This window comes from Xenopus laevis, chromosome 4S (genome assembly GCF_017654675.1).
Source record: "Xenopus laevis strain J_2021 chromosome 4S, Xenopus_laevis_v10.1, whole genome shotgun sequence".
Classification (NCBI taxonomy): domain Eukaryota; kingdom Metazoa; phylum Chordata; class Amphibia; order Anura; family Pipidae; genus Xenopus; species Xenopus laevis.
Genome location: NC_054378.1, coordinates 106,513,687 through 106,531,026, shown reverse-complemented (window position 1 = coordinate 106,531,026; position 17,340 = coordinate 106,513,687). Strand labels below are relative to the sequence as shown.

Below are 17,340 nucleotides of genomic sequence, written 5' to 3'. Positions count from 1 at the left end.
TCTCAGTGTAAATGTGACTGTGTATCTGGTTGTGTCTCAGTGTGAATGTGACTGTGTATCTGGTTGTGTCTCAGTGTGAATGTGACTGTGTATCTGGTTGTGCTTTGGTTCCCACCAAGGGATCTCACTGAACCCCAGCCTGAACTCATTAATATCCACACTCTTAGGCAAATATATGCTATGTTGTGTACAGTGTGAATATCACTATCCATAAAGTCTCATATCTATGGGTCAGTCTCCCCATTGATTGGAAATTCTCCCCTTTGATTTGCAGTTCTTCTCCTGTTTTGCAATGTCACTCAGTATAAAGAATTTAATTAACACATACGCACGAATGTATAGTGGGGTTCCAGCCTTCTACATTTTTATACTCTTTTGTATAACCAATATAATGGATTTTAATGGCTTTTTATTGGATATTAATTCCAGTAGTGATAACCACATACGCTTCTGTTGGACAATAATGTTCTAATATCAGGTGTTACATTTTTAAAGAAGGAAATTCACCAAGAAGCTCCCTTTCCTGGTAAGGAGGGTTTCTGGGTGTTGTAGTTCGATAGTAAACTGAGAGATGCAGGTAGGACCTTTGATATTTTTTGAGGCACAATATACTGTATATATACTGATATGGGGACCTTCTGGCTCTAATGGGTACTTATAGAGATGTCTGGTACATTTTTTTATATATATATATATATATATATATATATATATATATATATATATATATATATATATATATAAATGTGTGTGTGTGTATATATATATATATATATATATATATATATATATATGTCTCTTTGTTTTTGTTTGTAGCAGGCAATAAATTCGGAATGATAAAAAAAAGATATATTTCTAACAATCAACCCCTGGATATTGACTATATGGCCAAAGTTTGTCTGCAGCCACATAATTAGATAATGAATGTATATAATATTTGTATTCCAACTGACTGACATGCAGTTGTGTATTTAGACTGTTGTTTTTGTCCTGCACATTCCCATTTTTAATGAGCGTTATTAGTCTTGTAATGAGGGTTTGGCACAGTTTTGTTTGATATTTAGTTTGCCTTTGCTGCTCAATTCAGTTACAATTTGCATTAGTGTATAGGTTTTATTATTGATGTAAAATCCTTAATGTTTATCAAGGAGTTGAGTGTTTACCTTGAGGTCTTTGCTTTTGTAGGTTTGGGTACAAATATGGTTGTCAGGGGATTGTTGCTTTAAGACTATATGAGGTTGTTTTTTGTGATATTGCTTCTTAATGTGAGATTTGTATGAGGTTGGTTGACACTGGTGTTTGTCTATAAGGTTGGTAGCATTGTAAGGTTATTTGAGGTTTGCTGGCATTGTTCATTCTATACTAAGTTAGATGTTACTGGGAAGGTTGTAAGTGTTGATTTTTATGCTGGTGATGGATACTATGGATTGTGTATCATGCAGTGCGGAGCTGTTGTTGGTGGTAGTGTACAGATAAAGCTGATGCTGTTGATCTTTAATGTTGCTTGATGTGTGCTGTGCATAAGGCTAGTTGCCAGTATAGTTATTTTAGGAGGTCTATTAGTGATGCCAGTTGTGTATGATGTTTGTTGTGTGTGACACTGGTTGGTACGGTTGGGTGTATGTGTCTAGATTTTGTTGACTATGAGGCTGATGCTTGTGGCTGGGTGCAAGGTTGGTTAATAGGGTTTGTGGTCTGCATTGTTGGTTGTATATGACTTTCTTTGATGCTATCAGTAGTAGTGGAAGTTACATTATGGTGTTGGTTGTATATGACTTTCTTTGATGCTATCAGTAGTAGTGGAAGTTACATTATGGTGTCATACAATGTATATTGTGCTCAGGCAGAGAATGTGATGTATAGTGGAGACATATGATGTTGGAAGGAGCATGTGCTATTTGATGTGTTGTTTGTCTGCAGAAAGACATCAGATTGGTGGACAAATCTAATCTTCTCACTAGGCATTTGTGGTTGGGCAAACATTGGATGTTTGGTGAATGTATTTTGGTTATAAATACATAATTAGAGAGAAGTTTATTGTCATTATCCTTAAGTAGATATGTGGTATACACCAATATTGGGTTTCATCTTGTTGCTGCTATTCATCGTACGGTTGGTGCTTTGTGTGTGAAGTTGGTGCTTTCTGGTTGAATATTCGATGATAAATGGGATTTGTTCTGTGCTTGAGGGGGCGGTTATTACTTATTCATGGGTTTTATTTAAAGCTTGCCAGCATATTCCGCAGCACTGCACAATGTGTAAATTAATCCAAAAATATTCAGAAAAAGCAAGAAACCTAAATTATCTAATTGGATGAATGTTTCCATGACGAGAACTGAGTTGCCACACAAGGCTCAACAAATTACACACAAAAAACAGGTGAATATTTTGGGATGTGTGATTAGAATTTAATTCCGTGCCTTTAACAGAAAGCATATATATAGATTTAGGGCGGCTGAAGCAACACGATTCCTTTGTTGTCTACTGAGGGATTAGCTCTGTGACACTGAAAGTAGTACAAAACCAAAATCAAAAATCATTGAGCCCTGTGCAAAAAGGGAATTGAGGACCCTGTAAAGCACTAAAATTACAACTGTGCTTGCTACTCATGAGTAGGGATTCACTGAACCTGGAATTCAGCCAAATCTCTGCCCAAATCCCTGCCTGGCCAAACTGAATCAGAACCTCCAATATGCAGTGGTCAGTGGACAACTGAAGGTGACAAGTGGCACGCGTGCAGATTCGGGGGAGATTAGTCGCCCAGCGACAAATCTACTCTTCTTTGGGCGACTAATCTCCCCGAAATGGTGTCCCGCAGGCAAGAATGTGTATCGCCTTACGAGGAAACTTTGGGCGAATTCAGAAAACCGAAGTGATCCATATGCCATCCTGCCGGGTGATTCACATTCTTGCCGGCGGGAAGGCATTTTGGGGAGATTAGTCGCCCGAAAGAAGAGGAGATTTGTCAATGGGTGACTAATCTCCCCGAATCTGCACGTGTGCCACCAAACACCAGCGCTACGTAGAACAATGGTATTTGCTCCCAGACCATACAATTGCTATACTTCTTGAAACCACTCCAAAGATTCGAACGATCGGACTTCCCCATCTCCCAACCTGCCACTTACCATTCAGATCAAATAAAGTAGTAAAAGAACAGATGAGCCTATGTTCTGCCCCTGACATCAATCGTACGAAAGTTATGTCCAACAAAGCTGGTGACAGTCTCCCACTGAAAATCGTCCAATCGGCAATACATGCAGAGAAATTATCGGCAGCCGACAAATCTTTTAACCTGTCCGATCGACCAAATCGAGGATTCGGACGATCGGATCTTTGCGTATATGGCCATCTTAAAGGAGAAGGAAACCTAGTCGGCGCAAAAACCCTCCCCCCTCCCCTGTGTTGCTTCCACTCCCTCCTCCCCCCTGGCCTACCTGTCCCGCTGGGCAAATGCCCCTAACTTGTTACTTTCCCTTCTGTGCAGGTCCAGTCTACGGGGTTCATCGACGCCATCTTCTTCCAAGCGATCTTCTTCCTGCTTTGACCGGCGCATGCGCAGTAGGAGCATTTCGCCGGTACGATCTACTGCGCATGCGCCAAAAGTCACGAAGTGAAATCGGAAAACTTTGTGACTTTTTGGCGCATGCGCAGTAGATCCATACCGGCGAAATGCTCCTACTGTGCATGTGCCAAAACTCCGGTCAAAGCAGGAAGAAGATCGCGTGGAAGAAGATGGTGCCTGTGAACTCTGTGGACTGGACCTGCGCAGAAGGGTAAGTAACAAGTTAGGGGCATTTGCCCAGCGGGACAGGTAGGCCAGGGGGGAGGAGGGAGGGTGGGAAACACACGGGAGGGGGGGAGGCTTTTTGCGCCGACTGGGTTTCCATCTCCTTTAAGTCCTCCTTACCTTCTACTAACAGCATAGCACTGTGCCCAGGGCTTGTGGGCTGGCACCCCAGTCATGGAGGCATGGCCTTCTTCTCCTCATCTCATACCTCTGAGTTGCAGCACTAATGTCCTTGCTGTTGACTTTGGCCTTCACAATCAGATCTAACTTCAAGCGGTGGCTAGCAGCAGCTAAGCAATAGATCATGAGTGGTGGGGCCCACCGGGCTTTCTCCCATGTGCTGCCAACCCAGTCCAACGCTGCCTGTTAAAACTGTCAGTCCATGGCCATTTGCCAACCACTCAGAGCAAGGATAGATTTTTTTTATGATGGGAGGCATTTAAGAAGAGCAGTGAGAACCCCTAGGGTACCCCATTAGAAACACTGCTCCTTGTCTGTATCTGCTGTATCTGTAAAATATATATTTCATAGTTGAAAAAGTACTTTCCTGTCCCCAGCACACAGAGGTTAACTTTCCCTTTTTATTCAGGCAGAGTTAATTTCATGATACATGCATTTGCATAATAGTTGTGCCAGCTAGTTTCTTGCTGTAGTCCAGGTTAGTAAAATGGAGTGAAAGAATGTGCTTCCGAAGGGCCTGACTCTCTGCCTTGTGTTGAAGGACTCATTTAACAGTGCATATTTGCTGTTTGTGTCAGCCCAGTCAGCCTGAGCGAGTGCACATAAAGCAGACAGATAAAAGGATGCTGTTTAGCCGAGCATCTTCCAAGCTTCTGAGCTTCGCATGCTCCTGTCCCTGCAGTTTAACGGATATGGCAGGGAAGGCCTGTCAAGACGAATACATTTTTGCCTGGACTGGAAATAAGACTTTACAACAATAATAGCCTAGGCATTTCCATGAGAATGACACTTTGCAATGTGTCTATGGTGCCTTATGTGAGGTGGTAACCAAGCTAGCATGTTGGTGGAATCACAAAGCATTAGGTTGTTTTTTTTTTGTATTGGTATTCCAAATTATGGAAATATCCCTTATCTGGGAAAAAAAAGCATTCCAGATAATTAATCCTATACCAGATATTCATTCTTTAGCCTGCAAAATGATATTTTAAAATAATAATATGCATTTTAAAACTGATGCAGAGATCTCAGACATTTCCGCTGCGCAAATGTGACATGTTAATGCATATAGGGCATTCTCATTTTGTGCTGCCACTGGGTCTTTAACATGTTTTTGGCACTGATAGAGCATCAGTTTTCCCACAGTCTGCTTTGAGAATCCAGCCCATATTGTTTAGAAGAGATGCTCATTGATACTGAAGAAAACAACATATGTGATGTCAGTAATAGCAAAGCATATTACTGTCTCCTTGCTTTTATGTGTATCTAAAATTAGCTATTTTGGGCTTTCATTTAGCCTTGCCATCGGTTAATGGCCAATTACTGATATAAACCCAAGGAAATGATTCCCGTTTATAAAGAAATATATTTAGCAAAACCTTTGGCCAATAGTGGCTGCTGTAATGTGGCAAAGCTTGTAGTCTGCCCTATGGCACCAAGTAAACCAGTAAACCAGTAAACCTCTACTAGTTTGGGTGGTGCTGTTGGGAGCAGTTCATGAATATCTATTTTTTAAGGCTTCCTTGATAACTATAGAGTGAATGGTTCTTTGTTGTACTGTTAAACAAATAAAAGATGATGCAGAAGAAGTATGCAATGGGCACTCTTGAAGATGCACAAACAGGTAGTAAAATAAACCTTTATTTATACCATTATTTCTACAGCCTTACGCATTTTGTGCCTACAAGGCACTTATTCATAGGCTCAGATAAAAGATGGCTGAGCACAGCAGAGCTGATAGCAAACATACTACAACAGGGCCAATGGGAGCACTACTATTTCAGCCAACAGAGAAGTGCCCAGACATGGCTATTTGGCCAGTTGTTTTGTTTATTGGATTATGTTTCTGCTCACTGATTTGGGCCTAAAAACAAGAGCCTTTGCCTGTCCGGTATCCAGTGACAGCAGTGCCATAGGCCTAAACACCAGGACTTCAATCGCCCACCAGGACTTCAATCTGCATGTGTAGGATAGAATGAAATAGTACACAATTGAATAATTCCCATTTGCTCGCCAAAATGAATAAATAATACACATGAATTCCTTCGGCCAAGTAGCTAGATATAAGGAAAATAAAAAAGTATCATATTTGCTAGAATTGATGCATAATTTCCATGAAAATGACACATAAATGCGTAGCAGGCATTTGTATTTTCTTGTGCTGGTCCTCTGAGCCATGCATAATCAGTGTCAGAGACTTAATATTAGTAACGTCTAAATAATATAAAATTGATTTCATGCTTGGCTTGCCCTGGATTTCTGCCTCTTCTGGCTGTCTGGAAACTTTGGGACAATGGGTTAAATAGTTATTGTTTCATAAAAAAATAAGCTTTCTTTTGGCAGGAAGAAGCTGCAAGCATTTATTTTGCCAATTACATTAGTTAATCTTACAGCCATTTCTAAACCTTAGGGGACAGAGATGAAACGCCTTCTTTATTCATCCCAGCTATTCCAGCCTGTAGGTGGTTATTGGTCCGTTTTCTCTGTCTTCCTTTGTCTATCAACAGAAGAACCAGCATGCTGGTAAAGGAATGACTACTTCAGCCCAAAAGAAACCGTTGCTCTATATTTTTGATCTCAGTTATGCGGCTGCTGTATGTACTCAGTTGTTACTTTTACCCCTTGGTCCTACAAATTGTTTTACCCTTCCAAAAGGTCAATTCTTTTCAGTCCCTAGTGTAGCTCCCTTACCAACAATCCAATGTCAGCATCTTAGATAATCAACTGTAAACTGTACCCTTAGGCAAGTTAAATCTGTTACTGGGATGGTTTTACGCCTCTAACTACTTGCTGTTCTAGGAGCAGCCTTTTTGCAAATATGGGCTTGACTGTAAGGCTCGTTTCCAAACTGTGTGAAAATTATTATTTCTGACTCAATTCAACATGCAGCATTTTTCACCACAGTTTCAGCATAACTGCGGGTGCTTGGATTTGTGTAACATTATTGTCCCCCCAGTTTATGAAACCATGTGCAGTTGTATCTGTGTATACTCAAAGGTCAGGAGTCAGAATGGTGTTAATTATGGCACTCTGCTTTATGCTTTAGGTGCATATTGACACAGCCCACAGTGGGAAATACTGATGGGCGGTTTGGAAACGTTTTAACCTGCCCCTAGCCTACCTCTTCTTGATGATTTTTAGGAGGGTCTTTAAGACCTAAACCTGTCCCACTTCTTAGCAGATTACATCAGACTGGGTTAGCGCTACAGTCCTGCACAGGTCCAGTTGGACAGACCTGTGCCCGAACTGGACCCGCTGACTTGCAACCCAACCTGGACCCAATAACATGCTAAGCTCCTTCCCTGTCCCTGTTGCCTGCCCCTGTCTGCAAGTAGTTCTTTTCTAGCCCTACCATAGACCCACAAAACCAGAAGGGACATCTTTTGGAGTTGGATCAAGCAGATGATGTGGGAGAAAATGATCCTTCAACTGGAGTAAGTGAGAGGGATGACAGCCTGCATTTGAGCAGTGTACCCACAGACTGCCAGCACATTCAAGGACTTTCCACCCAAAACCCTACCAATTTTCCCCTGGTACCGAATACGATGCAGGAGTCTACACTACAGAACTTGAAAAAAATACACAAACATCTAGGAGCATTCAGGGCTGCTCCTGCCATGAGGAAAGGTGAAAACCTTGCTTCAGGAGGCAGTGAGCGGCCAGTTACCAGGGGCAGCAAAACGTTGCCTCCTGTAGCTTTAAGAGCCGAATTTCTGGTTTTTAAACTGGAAATTCTGCTCTGCTAGTGTAGAGAACGCTATAGCACTCATTGTACTAGCTGACGCTAAAGTTGACAATCTCTGACGCTAAAGTTTTAGTCGCGGAGAGGGGGGACTGCAGTCTCAGGCTGTGATCGCAAATGAGCACTTCTGTGGCTCTGGTACTCTATTGGGGAGAATAAATGTTCTTGTAAATTGTGCTGGGCTAAGAACACAAGGGACTGGGACTGTTTGTGGAAGATGTTGTTAGTGTTTCTGGGCTGCTGAATGTGTAGGCATGTACAGCAGTTGTAAAACTGCTCTGTTCTTTCTCAGCTGTGTCATGAGGGATTCAGCTGCCCTTATACAGATACTATGTAGGAATACTTTGAGGAACTATAACAAAAGCACAACAGGTAGGCCATTCTGAAAGTATATTATAGTTATAATACGATTATTGCTGTCAGATTCGGAAACTACATCTGTCTTTGTTCAGTTTATAAACCCCGATGCGTGCAATGGGAAATCCACTTGTGTGAAGCTTCTTTCGCTCTGCAGGGACAGTTGCTTTGAAGCTAACTAAAGAAAATCAGAAATACCTCTGTCCATATCATTGCACCAGACATTTTTGGTGACATTTTACATTTTGGATGGAAAAACAGGAAACGTCAGGTGAAGGGAAACTGCCGGGTAATGTCTAGTAACCCCGGCAACCAATTAGATATTTGTAGAACAGTAAACGATACTCATTGATTGGTTGCTATGGGTTACTAGAAATGGGGCACTTGTTATAACATGACTCCTGTGTTTTGAAGTAACTTGAAAATAGAGCATATAGCGACTCCATTTAATTGTTGCTGGTGAGTATAGACCTACTGATATCAATAATATTTATGGGTACTTTGCACTAAATTAGTAGAGCATATTACTAGTGGGGTTGAAAAGCCTGGTTCTGTTGCTGCCACCTATTCTCTGGAGTTGGAAACACCTGATAAGTCTTCACTAGAGCATTTTTGGACTGAAAAACCCAACTATCACAGCTACTGCCTATTCTCTTGAATGAGAAACACCTGAAATGTCTTCTCTTGGTTTAAAACCCCCCACTGCCGCAGGGTAGTGCCTATTTTCTTGAATGGGAAAGACCTCATAGGTCTTCACTAGGGCATCTTTGGTGTGAAAAAACCCGATTGCCATAGGGTAGTACATATTCTTTTGAATGGGAAAGACCTCACAGGACTTCACTTAAGCATCTTTGGACATTTACTTTGGACTGCTACAATTGCCATCTATTTTCTTATTGGGAAACATCTAATGGGACCTTATTAGAGTATTTTCGGATGTAAAATCGCCACTTTACTGTCTATTTTCTTGAAAGGAAAAAACTCATTAGGACCTCCCGAGAGCATCTTTGGACGAGTAGAGGACTTGTTTGAAAAAGGTCATGGTTTGGACATATTAAGAATGGTGTGACCATGTGTAACTTGATGGGGTGTCTAGATTTGAATTAGAAATGATATTGTTGTACTTTTTATGTACAGGAGCAGTTCATCATTCAGCCTTTATCCCATGAGTCATAATGTATGGCCCAACTTTACGCTATACAAATTTGGACTGAAAAGCCACTCTGCCACAGCTTCAACCTATTCACCCTCATGAGAACCCATGATAGGACCTCACTAGATCATTTTTAGATTGAAAATCCATACATACCTGACAAGACCTCAAAAGAGCATGTTTGACCTGAAAAGCCCACTTTCACCTATTTTAATGGGAGACACATGATAGGACCCCACAAGTGCATCTTTGAAAAGCCCCTCTGTAAATTGTGAGGCAAAAGGGGCAGGTCCAGATGTATCTGAAATATGCTGGTGGAGAATAGATGCTTACTACTCTTTTAAAGGCTCAGTCATAACTACTATTTACTGTACTGTGTCTCTTACTTTAAACCCGCTTCATATTCTCTTACTGTGTTTACACTTTGAATAAAGTTTCCCTCATTGTCTGTTTCACTGAATAATCAGCCTATTCAGACTTGCCAAAAACGCAGAGGGCATTGTAGCTGAAAATAAATTCGTTTGCATTTCATCTGGAAAGTTAATGTTCACGGAGAAGGCATCGCTTTACTGGCTATAAATTGAAGACCCTTCCCTCACAAACACGCACAGACCAGCAGATTTTGCCATACAAATGCTACGATGTTGCAATTAGAAAACAAGTTTTGTTTTTGTTATATTTTTCTTTTTCAATTTTCTTTCTTCAGATGCGAGATTAGGAATCTAGTCTAATACTTTTATTAAAATGAATGTAATATTCCAGATGTATACTTAATGCTGGTTGTATTTTGAACATTTATATAAAGTGTGATTGCCTTATTTATACATAGGGTTGGACTGGCCGGCCAGTACCAAAGGAACTCCCAGTGGGTCTCATCCAAGGACAATTCCCAGCAGCCCTTGTTATTATCATAGATCTATATTACACCTGTTACATTTAGTACTGTCTACATCTAGTTGCTGCAAGAATGGTCCCTCAATGCCAGATTCTCTGGTGGGCAATAGGAGGTCCAGTCCAACAGCCCCTTACCATGATAGAGTTGGTACTTGTCCAATTTTGAACTAGGCCACCTGTCTTTTGTAGGAGCTGGTTGGTTAAAATCTGCCTGTCTATGTTTCGACCTTGTAAAAGCCTTGGCAGTCTTATCCCCACAATGTCCCTGACATCCTTGGCCCACCCTTTTGTCTGGGTTTTATATAGGTAAAGTTGTCATTGCTGTTTCATTACATTTCTGCTGTTTAATACTGACCTATTCTGTTAGTGCCTTCTTTGCTAATTGCATTTTTACAAGTCTTTGTATTCTGTGGCTGCCTCCATGAATACTGTGCTGCTGCATTTGATAGCACTTTATTCACGAGGGGCTGCAGGGAAGTGTCTTGTAAGCATTTGCTAACCTTCGCATCATTAAGATATGCAAGTTAGGGAAGGATGACCGACGCAGGTTGCAATGAGGCCCTGTACTTACAGCCTGTCTATGGTAGGGGTCAAGGACAAGGTTAGCTACTAACTTTGCACTCTGCACCTTGCATTGGATTTTTTCCGTGACGTACAGAACAAACAGTAACGTAACTAGAGGGGGGCGGGCCCTGGCGCGGGATGCGCAGCCGGGCCCCCCGTCCCCCTCCGTACAATATTTTCTGCGCTGAATCCAGTGGCACACGAGCTGCCGATGGGCCCTGAGGGGGTGCGGGCTCCGGCCCAATCGCACCCCCTGCTCCCCCGGTAGTTACACCACTGAGAACACATCCCGATTTGGGTTATCTCTGCAATAGCACTAAGAGCTGCAATCTTGTACTTCTGCCCAGGGTATATGGAAATGATGGCCAGTGACTTGTAATGTCCAACTGGTAAAACTGTGCCAGAAGGTTTCAAACTGAGAAATGAATACCTATTATGGTTTTTATATGTGTTTCTTTTTTTGGGTACAACAATCGCAGCTTTTCCGAGAAATCAATAAATGTTCCATCTTCTTGCTAAGGATAGCAGTGTGCAGTCTCAATGCTCACCACTGGCCTCCACACATGCATAGGTAGACTGTTCCAAGTCACATTTCTTCCTCTATGCTGAACGCTGCGGCTGTCAAACTGCCCATACACAGCACTGTGACTGATCATTTAATATAATGTTATTGTGACACATCATTCATTAAACCTCTCCTAGCCTGTGTCTGTACTGACTGCCCCTGAGCGAGCTGAGCTGCTTGTTTGTGCTTTGCTAAATTATTAGAGGGACGCCTGTACTTGAATGCATCAGCCTTTCTCTGGCTTTATTAGAGCTGTCAGCTTTCTAGTGCAAGTCTCTTCTGAAAAGTGCTAGCCACTTGAACTAGGATTACTTTTATATACAAAACTCCCCTTCTAACAGCTGTTCCTTTACTCTCATCTGAATTATTCTTATTGTACATTTACAATGTTTTCCCAAAAGCTTTATCATGTAGCTGTCATAGATGTGCTGCGTTTTCTCCTTGTTATGTGAGACATTAGGAACTGCCCCCACTGTATGAAGTCTGACTGAGGTCACCAAATGAGCGGTTATTTGCTTGATGTTGTCACCCACGTTGTGCCCAAAATTGGGCTGATCATATAATTTGGCTAACAATTAGACACAATTAGTACTAATAAGGAGTAGACCACATCAGCACACCGATCCTGTGGGATTTGCATACCTGCCCTATAAATTGGCTAGATATCAGGCAAGCAGGCCATTGGAAAGGTTTGATAACCAGGCCAATAAACTGTCAACTTGAAAGCTTTTATCAGTTCATGTATGACACATTAAAGGTCAGAACAATGTCCCATGACACAGTTTTAAAAACTGTGCACACAAGTTTAAAATGTGCACACAAAAGCATTATTTTGTGCACATAGCTGAGAAGGAATTAGAGGGAATCCCTCTAAATCTTTCTCGGCTATGTGTGCAAAAAAACTGAGGTCAGAATTAATACAAAGTTTTGTTTTTTCACACAAAATTCTTTGTGCACCTCAATTTGTTTTGTGCTCTGTCCACAAATTTTGCACGAGGGAATGTTGGTCCATTCAGATGTTGCAGTCTAAACCCCCCAGACATCAGCTGAGCTTTGAACAACCCAACACTAAAAGCATATGGTGTTTTCTGATTTCCAGTGTTTCCAAAATAGATAAGGGAGTACACTATTAAATGCATCGCGCAACAGAGGCCAGTTAAGTAACGTAATATCAATGGGCATTGAAGTCCCTGGCAGACTCTTAGAAGGGACAGAAAGCAATAGAAAGTGGCTTGTTGGGTTGCCACCGTTTGTTATTACACCTGCCAAGAGCAGGGCCAGTATTACAAATTTACCTGCAATGTAGTTGGCGTTAAACTTGTAATACCTTTAACAAAAGCCCTTGGCCTTCTACTGAAAACGTACCTTTTCTCCGTCTTCTGCCCATCACGTGATATGGTTCCACCCCCTCTTGCAGCATGGCCCGTGGCCCTGCCCCTTTTGCAGCACATCCCACCCCTTTACATCACCGCCCAGCCCGTTTCGTTCCCGCCCCCACCACTGCCCGGTAAAAATATTCTTAAAAGGTGGCAACCCTAATGGCTAGTCAGGGGGGAAATGTCCTCAAAAGTTCACCATTTGCCAAAAGTTATCACCATTAGGACTGAAACCCAGACTATCCTGATTCTGAGTTGTGTGTTGTCCACAGTAAATGAATTCCCAGAAGACACGGGTACCCCTGTGCAAAACATTTTCTCAAGTCCCAAATAAGTATTGGACTGTGCCTTCAAGAGCCCACCAAAAACCTTACATCGAGGGCCCTTCTCAATACAATTAGATATAGATGGGCGCTATAGGTGGTATGTAGACCTATGGTAATATGGAGATAAGGAAGAGCTAAATTTAATTTGCTGTTGGGCCCAGTACCATCAAGTTATGCCACTGCTAATGAGAATAGTATCTGCCTGGGGCCTGCTACAGTTGGGGCCTACCAGGAGAAGCTCTGGCAGGCTGATCTGACCCTAATCATATATGATGACCCTTATTTGGCAGCTTTGTTCCACAGTAATGTGTAAGTTACTGGTGTTACCCGAGCAGGCTTAACCCGACAAAAGCAGCCACTAATATCCAGCTCCTTCCAGTTTCAGCAGCATCAGCACAACATTTTGTAGCTGTATTGATTAGCTTGTGAATGAAGGAAGCGTATTTGATTTCTGTATAGATCAATTTGTTTCTCTGAGTGGCAGAAGAGGTTTCTTCATTTAGTGCCATTTATGAGCAAATGTCACGCTCACAAGGTTTGTCAGTTATACTACAGGATTGGTTCTGTATCCTATGTCTCACTCTTACCTGTGACATCTGTGCATGGGACTTATTCAATAGTGAACATTACGGAATTCCTCTGATTATAATGACCAACACTAAGAGGATGTAAGTGATGAATAAAGTCTGTGTAAAGAACTGGGTCAGCGCTATATAATTAAAGGATAATAAATAAAATAAGGTAACAGTATAAACGAGTCGTCAGTAACCAGCTGCATTACACTATTTATTGTATAACAAACGGTAGCAATATGGGATCAGAAAATCTCTGCTCTCTGGGGAAAAGAAAGCACAATATTAGCAATCCCGCAGTTTAGTAAAAATGAAATACCAGCCTCCTCCGCTTCTAGATTCTAGCTTATGTCTAAACGTCTGCTGCTTTACCCATTAGCTGGATAAATCATGCACTATGGGTCGTGGTCGGGTACACGCAGTTAAGAGGTTGTGGCTACAGGTAGGATTTTATGAGATCTGGACGAGTTAAGCTCCCCATAGACGCGACCATTCTTCTTGCCGAACGACCGATTTTAGGGAAGTCCGACCAATCCTTCGAAATTATCGTGCAGTAAGTGGGATTTGAACGATCGTACATCTTACGATTTTTCGGCCGACATCTGACAGGAAATTGATGGGCCAGGTCAAAATATCTTTGTCGGTCTCAGTGCAATCTATCTATGTTTGCAGGGCCAAGCAGGCAACTCCCCTTTGTTTTCCTGGCAAATTGGTCTTTTTAGTTGATGGTCAATTCGTTCCGAGAAAATCGTGGTCTCACGATGAGGATCGGATCTTTGAAAAACCTCAACATCTATGACCAGCTTTATAGTAAAGGTATGAGATTGTAATGAAAAGCAATCAGTACACCTTTAAATGATACCGATATACTTTATTCCTATGATTGATAGGAAAGAATCACTATTATTTAACTACTGTATTCACCCTCTAGCCCAGTAGTATTCACAAGCCCTGACACTCTCTGGCATGACATTATGCCTTATCAGTGGGTTTTGTAACCAAGGAGTAAATATACTACTCATGCTGGGCCATGGGAACCTCTTCTCTTTAGTATTAAGTTTAGTATTTAAGTTTGTTCTTTCTTTTCTCACTTTTCACATGCCCATACTTTTTTTTTTTTTTTTACAAAAATGCAGATTTTTGTGTGTTTGGGTTGCAGAAAATATGCAGGGTAAAGAGTGGGTTGTGAGTTAATGTTGTCCCTCCAAATTAAGTCCCTACAGTTGTCTTCTATGGATTGGCTCTCTTACAAGGCCTCTAAGCATTATGGGAAGCAGTAACTCCTGCCTCTGGTTTAATATTACCCCCAGAGTACACATACCACTGGCTAGAAAACTTAGGGTGCATGGTTTCTGGATTCTACACTTTGGGGGGAAGGTACCACTTTCCGTAATTTGGATCTTCATACCTTAAATCTACTAGAAAATCATGGTAACATTAAATGAACCCAAAAGGCTGGTTTTGTTCCCAATAAGGATTAATTACATCTTAGTTGGGATCAAGTACAAGCTACTGTTTTATTATTGCAGATAAAAAGTAAATCTTGTTTTAAAAGTTTGGATTATTTGAATAAAATGGGTCTATGGGAGATGGCTTTTCTGTAATTCGGATCTTTCTGGACAACAGGTTTCCGGATAACGGATCCCATACCTGTGCCAGCAGCTATGGAATGAGGTAATAGATCTCTGCCACTTTTATTTCTGTAATATGTCTACTTGTGCGGCAATAGTGTTGTGTTTTACAGAACCTCATTTTTGTAGATTAAAGTATTTCCAGTAAGGGAATATCTGTTTAACATCAGTCTGCTCCCTGTCCATGACTGCAGCCATCCAGTAACACAGGGTCTGTCTCTTTCTCCCAGGGGAATAGAACCCTGTTCAGCCGTAACAGAGGAGTGCTCTAGTAGTTTGTAAACTGGATTTCCTAGGCATATTTCTGATATAAAAACAGAATATCTATGGTTCTTTGGCTCCTACTCCCTGATTACACAGAAGGGGATTCCGGGGCATTAATTCTCCAGATTTCCTTTCCAGTAATTTGGAATAAGGGGGGGGGGGGTTTGATAATGTTACAATCTGTTTCTAGAGATCATTCAGTGGTCTTCATCAAATTAACCCCTTCACATATTTTATTTTCTGTATTGTGCTTTACTTGATGACTTGAGCTGATAAACATATAATAGTAAATGTAAAAATATGGCCTTGGTACCTAAATTGGTCCGAACTAAACTTAATATGTATGTGCCTACTGTTCTATACTATATATATATATATATATATATATATATATATATATATATATATATATATATATATTATTCTCCAATTAGTATCCGAACTCCAAGGCAATATAAAAGAGAGAGGGGTGCACAGTAATTTTTGCATACACCAATAGATTCCAAACCAGCACTCCCTTTAGTGAAAAAATGTAATTTTTATTATTACATAGTATCTACTTCCTTCCTTACTAGAGAGAGAGAGAGAGAGAGAGAGAGAGAGAGAGAGAGAGAGAGCGCAAGCAAAGAAATCCGCACTCATAGGTCTTTTGTGAAGAAAAAAATGGGTTTATTCAATGTTTCGGCTCTTAGACTCGAGCCGTCATCAGGATTCGTTTGCTTCTTAACGAATTCTTAACGAATCAGATGAAAATTAAGCGTAGGACTGGCCAGATATGGGATGACTTTGACGTAGTTGGCCAGCTTAAATATATTGCAATATATGGACAAACAATCCCTGTTATATTTAAAGGGTAAGGCATTTTTCAGTAGCAGTATGCACAAAATGTCTCTGTCTTAAATATATTGATAATGGGTTGAGTGCAGAGGACTCTTGTATTTGTCTATATGTATTTTGTGGTCACAGCTTCATTGCACCCCCCAGCTAATGATTTTAAAAATTAGTGGTGAGCACAACTTTCCCTTGTTATATATATATATATATATATATACATACATACATACATACATACATACACATATATATATATATATATATATATATATATATATATATATATATATATATATATATATGTAAAGAGTTATTTACAGTGTAAATTGTTAATGCTGCACATTTTAATAGTATTTAATAAGCTTTAGCTTTAACCTGCTTTTTACCCTCATCCTCCAAAGTTCACTCAGGAATAAATAACTACCACTCCACAAATACAAAGGAGTCCTGTAATCTACAGTAAACAAGAGATCAATAGCCCTGTGTATAAATATGCCACTATATAAATTAGAGATTTATATCCCTCTCTATAAACTGGTGATCTATAGCCTTATGTTTAAAGGACAAGGGAAGCTCCATTTTGAGTCTTTGCCATCGGATAGCCCCTTTAAATATATATCTGTAGCTGCGCCTGCCCAGATTAAGTAGGATCCTTAATTGCAATGCGATACAGATGGGTGATGCTGACCCTGGACAGCCCACCCTCCCTGAGCCTGGAAATAAAATGCATGTGCAGAATGGAATATCAGTGCTCATTTTCTGTCGAAGATGGTGGCTGCAAGCATCTGATTTAATAATAGAAAGAAGTGACAGTAAACATATGTTATATATATATATATATATATATATATATATATATATATATATATATATATATATATATATATATATATATATATATATATGGTGTTTCAGGTGGCACTATCGATGCCTTTGTATAGGCAAAGATAAATTGAATGGTTTTGCTTGTCCTTTAAACCTGAGATCTGTATGCCTTTATATAAATCTGAGATTCGTATCCCACCCTATAAACTTGAAATCTGTACTCCTCTATATAAACCTAATATCTGTATACCTTTAGATGAACCTCATGTC

General features: G+C 40.6%; 1 protein-coding gene across 6 annotated transcripts in view; it reads left to right on the top strand.

Annotated features, from left to right (window-relative positions):
• The window catches only part of LOC108715830 (dedicator of cytokinesis protein 3-like), a 176,980-nt gene that overhangs the window by 1,446 nt on the left and 158,194 nt on the right, over positions 1–17,340 (top strand). The window lies entirely within an intron of this gene.